The sequence below is a fragment of the Melozone crissalis genome, unplaced genomic scaffold (genome assembly GCF_028551555.1).
Source record: "Melozone crissalis strain CALT ecotype California unplaced genomic scaffold, PUWL_Pcris_2 ptg000027l_1, whole genome shotgun sequence".
Taxonomy (NCBI): Eukaryota; Metazoa; Chordata; class Aves; order Passeriformes; family Passerellidae; genus Melozone; species Melozone crissalis.
In genome coordinates this window covers 58,174,833-58,189,674 of record NW_026535805.1, presented here as the reverse complement: position 1 = coordinate 58,189,674, position 14,842 = coordinate 58,174,833, and the positions used below count along the sequence as shown (strand labels likewise).

Genomic DNA, 14,842 nt, shown 5'->3' with positions numbered 1-14,842 from the left:
ACACTGGCTTTATTTACACTTTCTCAAGAAGGATGGATTAACATTATTTCTTTTGAATTCAAGAAGCAGCTTAGAAGCTGAGAATGAAGAAATGGTTTTGTAGTCTGAAAAAAAGAGATACACATGATGAGATCTCTAATTTTAAAATGCCTGTTACCTGCTACCAGAAAAGGAGGGAAGCAGTCACATCCAAGACTTTCTTACTGCGTTTGCTGAATCCCATTTCAAAGACAAATCATGCCTTCTAGAACTAGGAACTATACAAGATATATTATACTTAGGTTTAGAACAAAATTTACAATTTTACTTTTGCATAACCCTGTCTCATTTTCACTTGTAACTAACTTGCCATCACACCTAGAGATGACAGAAGTCACATCTAAAATGGATGGAAAAGGTACCATCCATTAGTTTCTGAGAACATTCCAAATTATAAATAACTATTTTAAAAAGGAAATGTAAAAACATTTTAAAACTTTGTTGAAAAACTTAAATTTTGTAAAAAGTAAATGTGCAGACATGCAAACACCGACTGCATGCATGTTCACAGGGACTTGCAAATGAGCTTGCTTAACCAAGAACTCAAAACTGGCTGCTTATTATAGAAAAAAAAGTTAGATACAACTGTAACCAAATCAAAAGATTAAACCCATTGACTTAACCAAAGCTTTCTGTTTGGTGACCGAGAGTCATCTATGGGCAGCAGGAATGCCTGGATGACTTCAGCTGCATTAAGAAGAATCCTACAGCTCAGGTTCCTATTATCTCATAACCTATGATAATGTGAGTTCTCTGGAGGATGGCAGAAGGCAGATAAAATCCTGCAATTATTCCTAATTTCATTGTAAACATGGAAGATAAGAAATTTTCTAAAAAATATTGTTACTCACAACACCAAAAGTCTTGGCATTGTCTTTCAATCTTCATTGTTAATTTAACCAGCCCGTAATACAGCAGTAAAACATGTCTGGAAATTGAATTGTGGTTTATCTTCCTCTGAGCCAATTACTATTTTAGTTGCAAATTATTCAACTGATTTACTAATAAAAAGAGCATACAGAAAAGCCCGAGAGATTAGGTAAAAAATACATAGTGATTGAAAATTATCAGGGTTGATGGAAAATAATGGAAATTTACTGAAGTAAAAAAAAAAGTTCAAAGAACAGAGTTCACGGACTAAAAAGAAATTGAAAGACCTAAATCATACACATTTCAGAAGTCAAATTTTTTTTTCCATAAGAAACAGCCTTTAAATTGCAAAAAGGATATCTTTTTGTATAGACTAGATTTTTTTTTAAACACTAACATTAGAAAAAAAATTATACAATATAGATTATATATGTATATACGCATTGTATGTTGATTTATAAGTATATCAGATAAAAGATGTAATTTTATACATTATATTTTGTATCAAATACACCAAATTATTAATACTACTACTTAGCAAAAAAAGAATCTTTATTAAAAAATATATTCAGGAAATGATAAATTTCACTGACAGTGGTAGAACACACATTTGGTGTCTATCTCACCTTTCAGATCTTCCAAAGGAGAATTAGAGAATCACAGAATATTGGGAGTTGGAAGGGACCCACGAGGACCATCGAGTCCTGCTCTGAAGTGAATGGCCCATGTGGGGGATCAAACACCCAACCTGGGCATTATCTGCACCCTGCTCTCACCAGTTATTTGAAGTGTGAAAAAGTCCAATTACAGCAGAGCCTATCCCACTCCCATTTTGGATACATCAAACAAAAGGTACTCACTACTTTCTTCGAATCAGTTCTTGAACTATCAGCTTGTTCCAGGTTTGCCCAGTCACCAACCAAAAGGGCTAAAGCAAAGCATTTCCTAAACCACCAAAATTATCACCTTACTATCAATTAATATTTCATTAACCTAAAGAATCAGTGCAAAGTGATCAAGACTGTTGTTTAATGTTTCAAATCACATTAAATATGCAATTAAGATCCTTATTTTTCCTCTAAGTTCAAAATTCTGTAATAAATAATTCCGACATTTTAACAAATTTAATTTAAAAAATGAACTAGCAGTAAGAAACTTCCTAAAATGTACCTGATAATTAAGTTTCTTGAAAACATGCTATAGTCAACATATTCTAGGCAGGAGGAAAACTCCAATATACAAATTAAGAGAGCTGTCTGGCATCTGATTTGGCTTTGGAACAGGCTGCAGTTAAGGCAGATATCCACTAAGTGGCATTAGCAACCCAAACACCTAATTTTGACAAAAAAATAATCATAATACAGAACACTTTATCTCCCACAAACAAATTGATGGGAAACATTTCCTTTGAATGATTCATTTTATTCAATTTTGTTATAAGCTTTGGCATAATTCCAAACAGCATTGGCAATTTCCTTTTCAGATCAAGACATCTGCAAATATTTAACAGGATGGTCTGATTAAAAATAAAACAATCATGACAAATGCATTAAACAAAGCAACCAAAATATGGGGGCATTGTGACATCAAATTAAGACACATAAAACTACAGCAAGATTTTTTAAAAGTATTTGGGGTTTCAGAAGTGCTGTAAATCAACAAGCCTGTTGTGAAGTGCAAAAGTACAAAAGTCACACCAAATATTTACTTTACACAAGCCTTTAAAAAAAAAGATAATTCTAATAATTTAGATATACTGATGCTACCTGATTCTAGGGAGTATAAAAGATTATGACAACTGGGAAAGTAAGAAAATGACTACACTAATTAAGAATTTGTTTTCAAAATATTAATTAATGGTTAACAACGGTAAATATCGGGTTCTGAAAATTGTTTACTGGAAAAACGCCTTTAGGAACAATATAAACACCAGAGAAAAGTATTAGAACAGAATGCTCATTTTAAAATAGCTTTCCCCTATTCCTATTGTTTGTCTCTGGTCTTTTATCACTGTCAGTTTGTTCATACACAAACAGCTCATGAATATAAAGGGAGTGGAAAAATCAGTACTACTGTATACAAGATTACAGAAAAATTAAATGAGCAAGTACTTCCATCTCTCTGCCTCATCAAAGTATATATTTTAAGCTTGCGAAATATCCTATATATGCACTCAAAATTCTCAGCATACTTCAATGCTACAAGGAGTAAGACATTCCTTTTCCTTTTTTTTTAAGTGATTTTTAAGTGATTTTTTTTCTCCTCACTGGCCACAGAGGAATTGCATTAGGACATAGTCCTTTTTCCCTACATCCGCCTACGACAAACATTTGCTGCAAGTCAGCGACTCCAAAACCAAATTGTTTACAATTAACTCAAAAAGCCATTAAAAAATTGTTTCTTTGTTCCAGTTGGAAAGAGAGAGAGCCAGATGTGTGGCTTGTTGATCTTGCTCTTTGCTGACCTCTGAGTGTAGGAAGAACTGCAGCTGAGGAAGGAAGTCAGCAAGTTGTGTTAATGAAGGTGAACATTGCAAAAAAGGGCTTGCAATTTTTTTCATTAAAAAAATGTATTTGAAAGACTTTTTATTAAAAAAGAGATAGTACAAGGCCTTATTTTTTCCTGTGGATGAAGAATTTGAGCCTTTGTTTCAGAAGAATTAACTGAGTTTGTGTCTTTTGCTACTTTTGAAAAATGTTGCCCTTAATTTCAAAAACTTCATGAAGTTTCATTGAGGTGCCTGTAAATTAGCAGACAACTCATAATTAACGCCTGCTGGAAAACCATCATTCTTTGAGGATGTAAAACTCAGGAAAAGCCTTTCAATTTTAGGTTCTGAGTCACAGTCTAGCACTACCGACCAAAATCTGGCATAAAGCTGAATTCCAGATTGAGAGTGTGCCCAGTTCTTGGGAAAGCACATCTGCCCAACAATACAAGGCAATCCCGACAATTACCACAGTACTTTTCTTCACAGTTCTCTCTGAAACACATTTATGCATTGTATCTGTAAAATACCTGGCAATGAATTAACTAGAGGTCTGTGTTAAAAACTTCATTACGTGGTACTCCTCATAACCGTACAGAACATGTCTGCACAAGATACTCTGTGAGATAAAAACAGGCTCGAAAACTGAACGGCAGCAGGTGTGAAACATTATCAACTTGTTTATAAACTTTTAATAACTTTCTAAAATAATGTTTGAAATGCATTCTGAAATTCTACAACCACAGTGCTCCTCTTTTTATCAAGATACCTGAGATGTTAGTAAGTTATCATGGCCTAAGGTAAACTAAGGACACATTTGTGTGTGGAGTACAAATTCACTCCAGAGATTCAACTTCATTTATTCATTCTGGCACTCAACATCAATCCTTAAGCAGTTAGTGAAGACTGCTTTAGACATCCAACTTAATTGTCTGGATTAGGCTAAATGTTTGATCTTGTTCTCCCTGCATTGCTAACTTCATCTTAAACACTTCACACTACTTTTGGTGGAAAATGATGCCTAATTCTTGTCAAGCAGTTACTACTTTAAGAACATATTTAACATGTAAAGACCTGAATATAATCACAGTTCATCTTCCAACTGTCTATTATGATATTATTTAATTAAGAAACTTTCCAAAGTATTCTTAGAAAACAGGAAATTGAAAATGAAAAACAGTTTACTCCCTTCCCACCCCATATTCTCCTGCTCCCAAGGTCATTTCAAAAAAAACCAACAGTAATAGATCACCATATACATGTATACACAAAACACTTCTGAAAACAGTTATACTATTATTTAATCTGATAGGGACATTAAAACTCTGGAGAACTAAAGCAATAATTCATGTCACATTTTTCAAAAGTAAGGAATACTGGCCATTTTAAAAACAGTCTACAAGATTCAATTTTCCTCTTTGCACTGACAGAAATGAAAACCTTATCATGTAAAGTTCCCAGCACAGCTCAAACAGCTCACACTTCAGAACACAAAAAATTGCTTCTGCTGTACTGGTATTTAGAATTTAGTATTGGCTTTTCACTTTTATATTAAGATTTGATTTTCAGAACTTTTCCTTTTAGAAACAAAAAAAAGTATCTTGTATTTAGTTAGTCTGAAAAAAAATATTTTTAAGATCAGTAAAGTCCTATTTGAGGGTTTCATTTTGAAAAAAAATCTTAACTGTAAAAGGTCTAACAGCCAACAGTTAGGACTTCAAACATATATCAGGTTAAAAAAAAAAAACTAACTAATTTTCTTGCCAGGTGTAATTCCAACCAGTTTATTACCTTCTACCAATGAACTTAATACAAACAGTTAATCATGCTATAGTAGTATTAACTTTATACGGAATAATATTAAGTAGTCCATAATCTTTATTTCCTTATTTCACTCCCTTTTTTTTCCTCCCCATTTCCTGTTTTCTTCTGTCTCATCAAGAGTATTCATCTCCACTCCTACCATTTTTCTTTTTATTTTTCCTTTTCCTTCTACTTGTCCTGTCTCTAAGATTTCCCTTCACCTCCTCTCAGTCCCAGACACTGGAGTGGTTAAGTCCATGCTGAACACCTGGATTTCAGATTCTCTCCTCTCTGGATCAGGATCATCCTGGGCCATTAATCTTAGTTGAAATGCTATTATAAAATTTAATAGGTATGTCATTTGCATAATTCCTATTTCAACTCCCATATGACTGTAACCAAATAGGAGATTGGAAGCTCTTTTAACAGAGAAAGTAAAACCTAAAAGTAAAATATGCAAAATAAGTTTGCTGGTTTGCTGGTTGTGTATACAGTCCTTACAAGTTCACATCAGTAGTTGAAAACACAGAGAATAATTTTCTACTCTGTAGAAATTGTCAAAGCTCTGATTGCAGTCTTTCATCTTAAGTCTCTCCTGCCACCCCTCCCATCCACCTCCTCCCTTGGACCTGGGTTTGTGGACCCATCCACTGAAATAAAACAGGAATATTGCTGTCTTTCAGCTATGCTGGTTCCACATCCTTTGTAACCTTAAGGTGATGAACCTCTACACCTTCCACCTCTGCAGGTGGCTTTATTTCTTTTGAACAAACCTCCACATGATCAGCAAACACCTTTATTTTGACAGACTGCCTTGACTCCACCTGGGTACTGTGAACCTGCTTTGACAGAAACCCAGTCAGGCTGCTGCTGTGTTGGGCTTGTTTTCACCTGCAAGTGGAAGTGTTTGTGGTCTTTTGCCCACAGCACCACTTGCTGGATGCCCCTCACAGCAAGGTGAATTAATGACAGAATTCACTGTTACTAAAGCAGGGTTAACTCAGAGAATCCCGTCCATACTCAGTGGCTTCCATCTCTCTGAGAAACCACTGGATCAAAGCAATCATCTTGCACAGCCTTACTACCAACAGTACGGTTAAGATACCACTGCCTTTCAGATTTTAGGTGTTATATGCTGCAAGCAGTCCAGGTCAGATGTCCTGTCTGCTTCACACTTCCCAGGAATCCAGGAAGGGCTGGCGAACAGCACTGTTTGGGTCACAACCAGAACCGATGTCCGTGACTCTCAGCCCTGCAGCCCTGGTGCAGTGCTGACCACAACTCAGCTGCATGTGAAATGTGACAGAGATGTCCCTTCTGGTCCCTATAACCTTTGTAGAAAGCACAACCTCTAGTATTTCACTAAGAAGTAGCTTGTTTCCAGTGACAAATTTTCTTGTAATTACATCTACAGATCAAAACCTTCTAGTTTATTTCTATCACCCCGCTGCTTCCCCCTCAGCTATTGAAGTTTGCAGCTGTTCACAACCTCTTAATAGTCCTTTTCATGTATCCTTTTCTCGGAGCAGAGAGAAATAAGAAGTTTAAAGCAAATAGAATGATTTGTTACTGCAGGTACTGGCACTGATTCCCTTGTGTTGATACCAGTACTTGTGTGAATCTGCAGTGAGCTGATGCAGAGGCCTAAACTGACAGAAGAGTAATCCTCCGGGAAGCCTTTGCAATCCCACAGATTTTCAGCAGCAAATTCCCTAAACCACTACATCCTGCTGAGTGAAGGTGTTGATGCAAGAGAAGGGGCAGACAGCACTCAGCTAACTCCGCAAGGTGGCAATGAGCTAACAGAACAACTATACACCTGATCACAAAATAAACTCCTGTACATGTATTGACCATACAGAGTGGCTGGTGTGGTCTCTCTCAGGGAACATAGACATTTCGGACAAATGAGCACTTAAAATCTCAAGTTACATTGGACTCATTCAACAAACACATAAACAGTGCATAAAGCAAAGTCCAGCATACTGCACTCTTCAGCTTTCTCACAACTCACATATAAAAGGAAGAGGGCACTTAACACAAACCCACAGTTATGTCTTACCTAGAAATAAAGTGGTTCCAATTCACATGCAAAAATCCAAAGAGGCGATGCTAAACATTCAACGTCCGTCTGTCATGAAAAACATTCAAGATTACACTTGGGGTCAGCTTCGCTCTTCCCTATCTCAATTTCGCAATAAAACTTTCTAGTTTAAAAAAGAAATTTCCATGAGAAATGGAGGTTATTCTATTGAAAGTGAGATTTGTAACTCCCAAAAATTTTTGTAGTCATACCATTAAAAAATGCAGCTGGGTTGAAATAATCAGGTATTCAAACTAAATTTTATATCATATAATTCTGCTGAATAGATGCAGCAGATAAGTTAGATTTTATAACGAGCTGTTGCCAAGACTGGTACAGCCAAAGGAAAATAATGTGCACTGATAGTGGTATGCATTATATTAAGAATTAAAAGACATAATGATGAAATCATGGAAACGGAATACATTTCCAAAACATTTAGCAATTTAGTATAAAGCCTATATTTATTTAAAGCAATATTTATAATGAAAAAAGTCCAGTTCTAAGCAGTTCTAAGTTCAGAAATTAATTTTCCAATCTTTTGAAACTACTGAAATAGAGAATGTAATTTAAATGCCCAATAGAGATAATTTCATTTTCCAAGTGTTGGGGCAGGGGACGTCACTAGAAAAACAAGGAGACCAGGTGCTTCATAAGGTTCTATACAGCTATTTTAATACTACTTTCTCAACTCTCTAAATAAAATAACTTAAGAGAGATGCAAGCTTGCTCCCAGAATAAAGGTGAAAGTAATAAGTAAAATAAGTCCACTACAGAAAAGCTTGGAAGCGAACTTCAATTTCAACCACAACCTTAATAATGGTAATAGAGCTCCCCAAACACTTTTCCCAAATATTGAGTTTCACTATCCTCATAGCCTCAGAGGTCAAGCCATCCCGTCCATAAATCAGCTTAATTCAGCTTCATTAGGTTTTGGCTTTGAAAAACACATGGTTGTGTTTCTGCAGCTATATTTATAAATATGTGACTAAAAACTTGGTTTAATCTAATTATGGACTTTTATTCATTTAATTTCAAAATAGTAACCTTGATTGCTGCCTAAAGAGGAATTATCTCTCGAAACTCATGTGGTACAGTACAGATTGGGTTTTTTCCCTAAAAATACATTCCTTACTGCAAATTGTAACAATTCATTATAAAAGCAGATTATATCAAAATGTAATACTAATTTCCCAAGTAGAACACCCACACAGGGAACTAATTAGGAATTGCTCCTCTGTGTAAACAGATCTTTGTACCAATTAGTAGCTGGTCAAGTCAGGGAACTCCCTCTCTCTAGGGGAAAAACAATTTTTTTTTTTTTTCGCATTGATTTATTTTGCTTCTGGCTGCAAATTCTCTCCAGTTCTGTAGCAATGCATGGTATTTGCAACTCATATTACAGACGCTTTGATGGGAACTCAGTCAAGATCTGGAAAAAAAAATGGTAGTAGAAGACCCATAAAAATCACAGAACCAGGACTTCAAACGGGATGTGAACAAATCCTGCTCTCTGCCTAAGCCAATTCTGTCCCAAGGGTTTAGACAGACCAGAATAATAACAGTGAAATTACTCAAAACAAACAGTGGAGTAAATGAAAAAAGTACATGGGAAGAAGAATTCTCAATTGTTGTTCTATAACAAGAAAAGCAAACAAATAAAAACCTCAAGGCGAGAATATTATGCCCAGATAGCGTTCTGAAAGCATCAGTGAGGTGCAACAGCAAAACTGCATAAAGGATGGTATTCAATGAGGGCTGAGCATTCATTTATCATTGATGATGTTCAAATCTGCTCCACAGCTGTTCTGTGCAAGTCTGAAAGGATGAAAGGACCAGAGTTGACTCTTACCTTGTTGAAGATGATCCAGAGCCTTCCCAATACTTAAACAGAGGCTGCAATCTGTGGATTTTAAAATTTATTTAAAAGGATCGTTATTAATGAAACTGCTTTAATTAATGAGTAAAAATCAGAAAAGTTACTTAAATGCCTTCAATGGAGAATAACTTCCACTTTTTCAAAAGCAAAGAGTACTCTGCAAGGCGTCTTCTACTGTGCATTGCTTCCAGAGCCAAAGTTCAATTAATCTCACACTAGTGCACACCGGGGTAGTGAAGGACTGCTGCAGGACAGGGAAAGGACTGGCAGTAGTGTACAGAACCCAGACACCCACCCTTAACCACAGAGCAGTGATGGAGTACGAGACAACTCCTGACCCTCCAGTGCTACAGGGCTGCACAAATCAGCTCTAAATACCACTATTTAGTACAGCATTTACTGCCTGAAGATGTAAGAAAACATGTCCCCTTCCCTCTTGACCCAACAACAAAAATCACAGGTCTGAAAGACTCTGGAATTCCAGCACTTGTTACATTTATATAGAAAATGTAAAAAAAAAAAAAACCAACTAAATTTTGGAAAGAAAACCGCAGCAACTATCAAGGAGAACCTCCTGTTCATCTGAGTTATAAAACTACAAAACCTTTGCAACTTATACAGAATAGCTATCCCTCATAATAGCATAACTCAGGTAGCAGCTAGGACTGAACTAGATTTTTAATCAAACACAGCATTCTGGAAGTCTGCTTTTTAATATATTAAAAAAATTTCTCAGATATCTAAATTTCGTTCACTATAAAAAAAAAAGAAACACAAAATCAAATGGGATATAAAAACAATGTCAGTGTAATTTACAGGGTTAATGTGATTAGCAGGTATAAAATGGGCATTAAAAAAAAGACTACAAACAGATGCCAAAAACCATTTATTATCTGTGAGCAATAACTGCATGGAATGGGCTGCAAGGCAAGTTCACTGAGGTATCACATTTGGATTGAGAGAGATGCCATTGAGTGAGAAAGCCAAAGCCAATGCTATGGGTGGGAAGGAGGATAAACTACTCTGAAAAGTTTGGTTTCCAGTTTGGTATCTTTAAAATATTCCTTTAAAAGTGGAGATAAACAGCCCAAGACTGGTATCAGTTTTCCACAGGAAAGCTGAGGGAGGGAAGAGGAACAACACTTTAATAACTTCAGAAAAAAACTAAGTATCAAGACACTTTCTTACAGCACTGTGACTTAACCACAGCATGAAGAAATGTATTTATGAGCAACCACTCTTGTTCTTGGGAGAATTGGGAGTCAGAAAGAAAGGAAAGTGATCATTTCTTAAACACCAGCCTGACAAAAAATGGACTGAAGTAAATAAGGCACCCTGAAACTCTAGTAAAATATTGCTCAAAGGAAAGTGTATTAGCAAGGAGGCAAACCACAGAAGAGAAAATTCTCTTTTACTATTTTGGGAAGCTACAGCAAGTCAATTTATCTCTAGTTAAAATGCATTTATACAATGAAACACGGGAGTCAGTTCAGTTCCCTCAGCATAGTAGTCTGGGGGACCTGCTGGGAGTAAAGCTTATTATCCTCCCAGGGATCTGAGCAGTCGTAGTTCACAACCAATTTGACTTAAGGAAAAACACAGCTGCTATTTTGAAGGTTTCCTGCTGTGTAAGAAATAATTAAGGCTGTACGATCAGTATTCAACAAAGCATAAATAGCAGAGATGCTAAATTAATTCTATTTGGAAATAAGGAGTTAAGAGAAGCTACATTACAGAACGGACTACATAATGTTCAAAGGCAAAAGAGGAGAGTTAAATGAGAGGAAGTGTGTGTCAGAGGCCAAACTCTCTATCCTAACTACGCAACCACAACATTATTTCATGTTTTAGAAGTCCTTTACTCAAGAAGTAGAAAGTACAAGTTCCAAAACAAAGCAACGAGTTTTATTCTGATTTAAAATACAAAACCAAAAAAAGGAGCAGCAACTGAACACACTTATCAATGTAAAAACTGAAAAAACCAGACTCATTAAAAACTCTACTACCAATCTGGTACTATTTCTATCTTATGCAGAAAAATGCAAGAGATGGCAACGGCAATCCGAGTAATTCAGGGCAGTTCATCCTTAGAGCATCCTGACCTGAGCTTTGATGCTCACCCCACACAACCCTCAAAGCACAAACTGCAGCAGGAATTGCCAGCCCAGGAATGGCACTGTCCGTGTGGGCACTGGGAGGTCAGTTTCTGATCGCTGGAGCACAGCCAGCTGGAGGAACACATGACAAGAAGCCCATGCCATCCCAAGAGCTATTCCTCATGTCCTGTAGGAGCGAGGTGGTGAGACAGATGGCTGAGCCCCGGACTAGAGTCAACCCCCGAGTTGTCTGTCAGACCAGACACTGTTAAGTCATTAGGATGCTAATAGCTTTAACACTGCTTAAAGAAAAAAAAACACCCACACTCAAAACTTCACACCCCACAGTTCTTGCTAAATAGAAGGCTAGACTTGCACCTCCTAGACAGGAGGCAAACAGACAATTAGAAGAGGGCTGAGACATCTGCTGAAGACAGGGATTCTCCAGGGAAAAGCTAAGGATCATGACAACTCAGGTTTGCACTAGCACTGCTCCTTTAGCTAACAGAAAGCAAAGCTTAGGTTAGGGATAAGTTTTACTCTACTGTCAGGATTTACATCCTCTGGTTGAGGACATTGTAGATGCCATCTGCTTAATACTCAGGTTATTAATTTTGATTTAAAACGCCAGGCCATAATTCTTCAAATATATATATATATATTAAATAAGTGCTTTCAAAACAGCTGATTATACTTGTGTATTCTCTGGGGCTTGTCTTATAAAACAAATATGAAACTCAATTATTCCATGATTTCAAGTTGCTCTGGCTCATTTTTCCAGCTTCCCAGACAGCTTCTAACTTCCAGGCTTGAAAGAATTGTTCTTCTACCTTCCTAAGCACACACTGACAATGCTGCTACTGCCCCCCTAAAGAAGCTGCTGAATCCCAGCTTCCTGGAAAGCAGGATCTGTGGCCACATATACGTCAAAAAATAAAACAGACCAGGGCACACAGCCACGTTCTGGGCTTGGAACCAGCAAACACGTTACAGCTTGTAGCTGGACAACTAAAATCCTACTCCTCCATACAGCCCAGCCAGAACCAAACAGACTTTTGGAAACAGTCCATCGTCTCTCCCAACCCCAGAACTATGCTTGGGCATTATCTGGGAGATTGTTAGCTGGCATAGAACAAAACTGTGTCATGAGCAGGACTAAAAATGTAACAGTAGAGTTGCATGCCATACCCACTCCTTATTTAGTTCCTGCTATGAACATGCATCACAAATACAGTACTCAGTTGTTTCTGGAGAACATCACTTTTATTAGTTAATATGGAAGTTAATTCCATAAACGGCCAAAGGTGTTTCAGCATTAACAGATCACCCTTGCCTAGGTGGCTGTTGCTTTCAAATCAGGGAAACAGAATCACAAAATCATGTAACATCTGAGCATTTGCGTTTCCACAATGAGTATCATATGCAGCACACGAGAAAATCTGCACTCTCTAGGTTTTGGAGCTTTTTAATGGGTTCAGATGGACTGAACATGAGCATGTGATTTCTTAATTTCGGCAAGCCTGGACTGCTGCCAGTACAACATTAGTCCTGATTGTCAGCTGGTATAAAATGGGCATAGCTCTATCAACTGCATTCCAATGCACAGCTGAGATTCTGCTTCTCCAAATTTCACCCACACAGGAGTGATGGGCAAGGAAGAAATTCATCTTACAAGATCAGCGTTTTAGGAACAAATCTGTGGGTTTATTTCAATAATTCACAAAGTTATATATGTCTTCAAAAATTTGGTTTTCTACATCTAAGTCAGAATTCTCAAATTAATTACTTTTTAAAAATTCATGCAAACCTGAATTGAAAGCATTTACCCTTATTTTGCATAAAAAGGAACACGAGCAAGAAGTTGTTGTAAAGACAGGCATATAAAACTTTCCAAAGGAAAACACAACTACCGTGGTGCAAATATGGACATAAATATTATACTTGGCAAGAATTACTGTGTGTGAAACTTTGTATAGATGTGATTATGTAGTGTCATAGGGGACTGAAAAATCATTCTGACAATACAAAAACATACAACCCTTTCACAACTGCTGACCCACAGATCATCATCCTCAGTGCCAACTCCTCACCTTGGAGTCTTAAGTGCAGTGGCACTGTGTACTGGGTTTCCGTGGCCAGGTTTTGGTAGTGGGGAGGGCAGTGAAGGGGAACAGGATGGGATGACACAACTTGCCACTGGCCAAGGCCGACCCCATCAGTGATGGTGGCAGCACCTCTGGCATAACTGACTTAAGAAGGGGGGAAAATCTGCTGCAGAAGAGCAGCTGAAGAGAAAGTGAGAACATGAGCACAAATAGCCCTGCCAAGGCCAATGCAGAAGGAGGGGCAGGAGGTACTTTGGGTGCCGGAGCAGAGATTCCCCTACAGCCCCTGGTGCAGCCCATGGAGAGGCAGCTGTGCCCACAGAGCCCATGAAGGACCATGGGGGAGCAGAGATCCACCTGCAGCCCATGGAGAGGCAGCTGTGCCCACAGAGCCCATGGAGACACACAGGGGAGCAGAGATCCACCTGCAGCCCATGGAGAGGCAGCTGTGCCCACAGAGCCCATGAAGGACCATGGGGGAGCAGAGATCCACCTGCAGCCCATGGAGAGGCAGCTGTGCCCACAGAGCCCATGAAGGACCATGGGGGAGCAGTGATCCACCTGCCGCCCATGGAGGACCCCACAGTGGAGCTGTGGGTGCCTGAAGGAGGCTGTGACCCTGTGGGAAGCCTACCTGGAACAGGCTCCTGGTAGGACCTGTGGCCTATGGAGAGAGGAGGACATTTGCTGGCAGCACTTGTGACCCCATAGGGGACCCATGCTGGAACAGCCTGTTCCTGAGGGACTGCATCCCTTGGGAGGGTTCACACTAGAACACTTCATGAAAAACTGCAGGCCATGGGAAGGACTCGAATTAGAAAAGTTTATGAAGAGCTGTCTCCTGTGAGAGGGGGCCCATGCTGGAGAAGAGAAAGAATGTCAGGAGGAAGGAGTGGCAGATGTGGGCTGAACTGACTGCAACCTCCGTTCTCCTTCTTCTCTCATTTTTGAGGGAAAGAAGTAGAAAAATTGACAGTGAAGTTGAGCACAGGAAGACGAGTGTGGTGGGAAGAAGGTGTTATAAGATTTGGGTTTATTTCTCAATATCCTACTCTGATATGACTGGTAGTAAATTAAACTAATTTCCCCAGGTGGAGACTGTTTTGCCCATGACTGTCACTGATGAGGGATCTGTCTCTCTGCCCTTATCTCAAGCCACAAGCTTTTCATTATATTTTCTGTTCTCTGCCAGCTGAGGAGGACAGTGACAGAGCAGCTTTGGTGGGCACCTGCCATCCAACCAGGGTCAACCCACGGCAATATTGACAAAACTGCTTATTACTCTGTAAAATCTTGAGCACCCATTTATAACTGTTGCAATACCAGCTGCCAATCTGGTCCAGTGAGTCCACCTAATAATCTACCTAATAACCATCTGCTCCAACTTAATAGTCCCAGATGAACTCCCAAACTCTGATTTACCTGTGAATACTTTAACTGTAGTGCTTTCAACTACAGGTACAATTTCAGTCTTCCAAA

General features: G+C 38.3%; 1 protein-coding gene across 7 annotated transcripts in view; it reads right to left on the bottom strand.

Annotated features, from left to right (window-relative positions):
• Nucleotides 1-14,842, bottom strand: part of CYRIA (CYFIP related Rac1 interactor A) — a 56,471-nt gene that overhangs the window by 31,273 nt on the left and 10,356 nt on the right. For 3 of the 7 annotated variants that reach the window (XM_054279345.1, XM_054279341.1, XM_054279349.1), the window contains exons 2-3: nt 9,136-9,186; nt 7,263-7,331 (exon numbers count right to left, since the gene is read on the bottom strand). The exons of 2 other annotated variants lie outside the window; for them this stretch is intronic. The gene's annotated coding sequence lies outside the window, so the exon portion shown is untranslated. The remainder of the gene's footprint in view (nt 1-7,262; nt 7,332-9,135; nt 9,187-14,842) is intronic. 2 more of the 7 variants (XM_054279346.1, XM_054279342.1) reach the window with 1 other exon arrangement.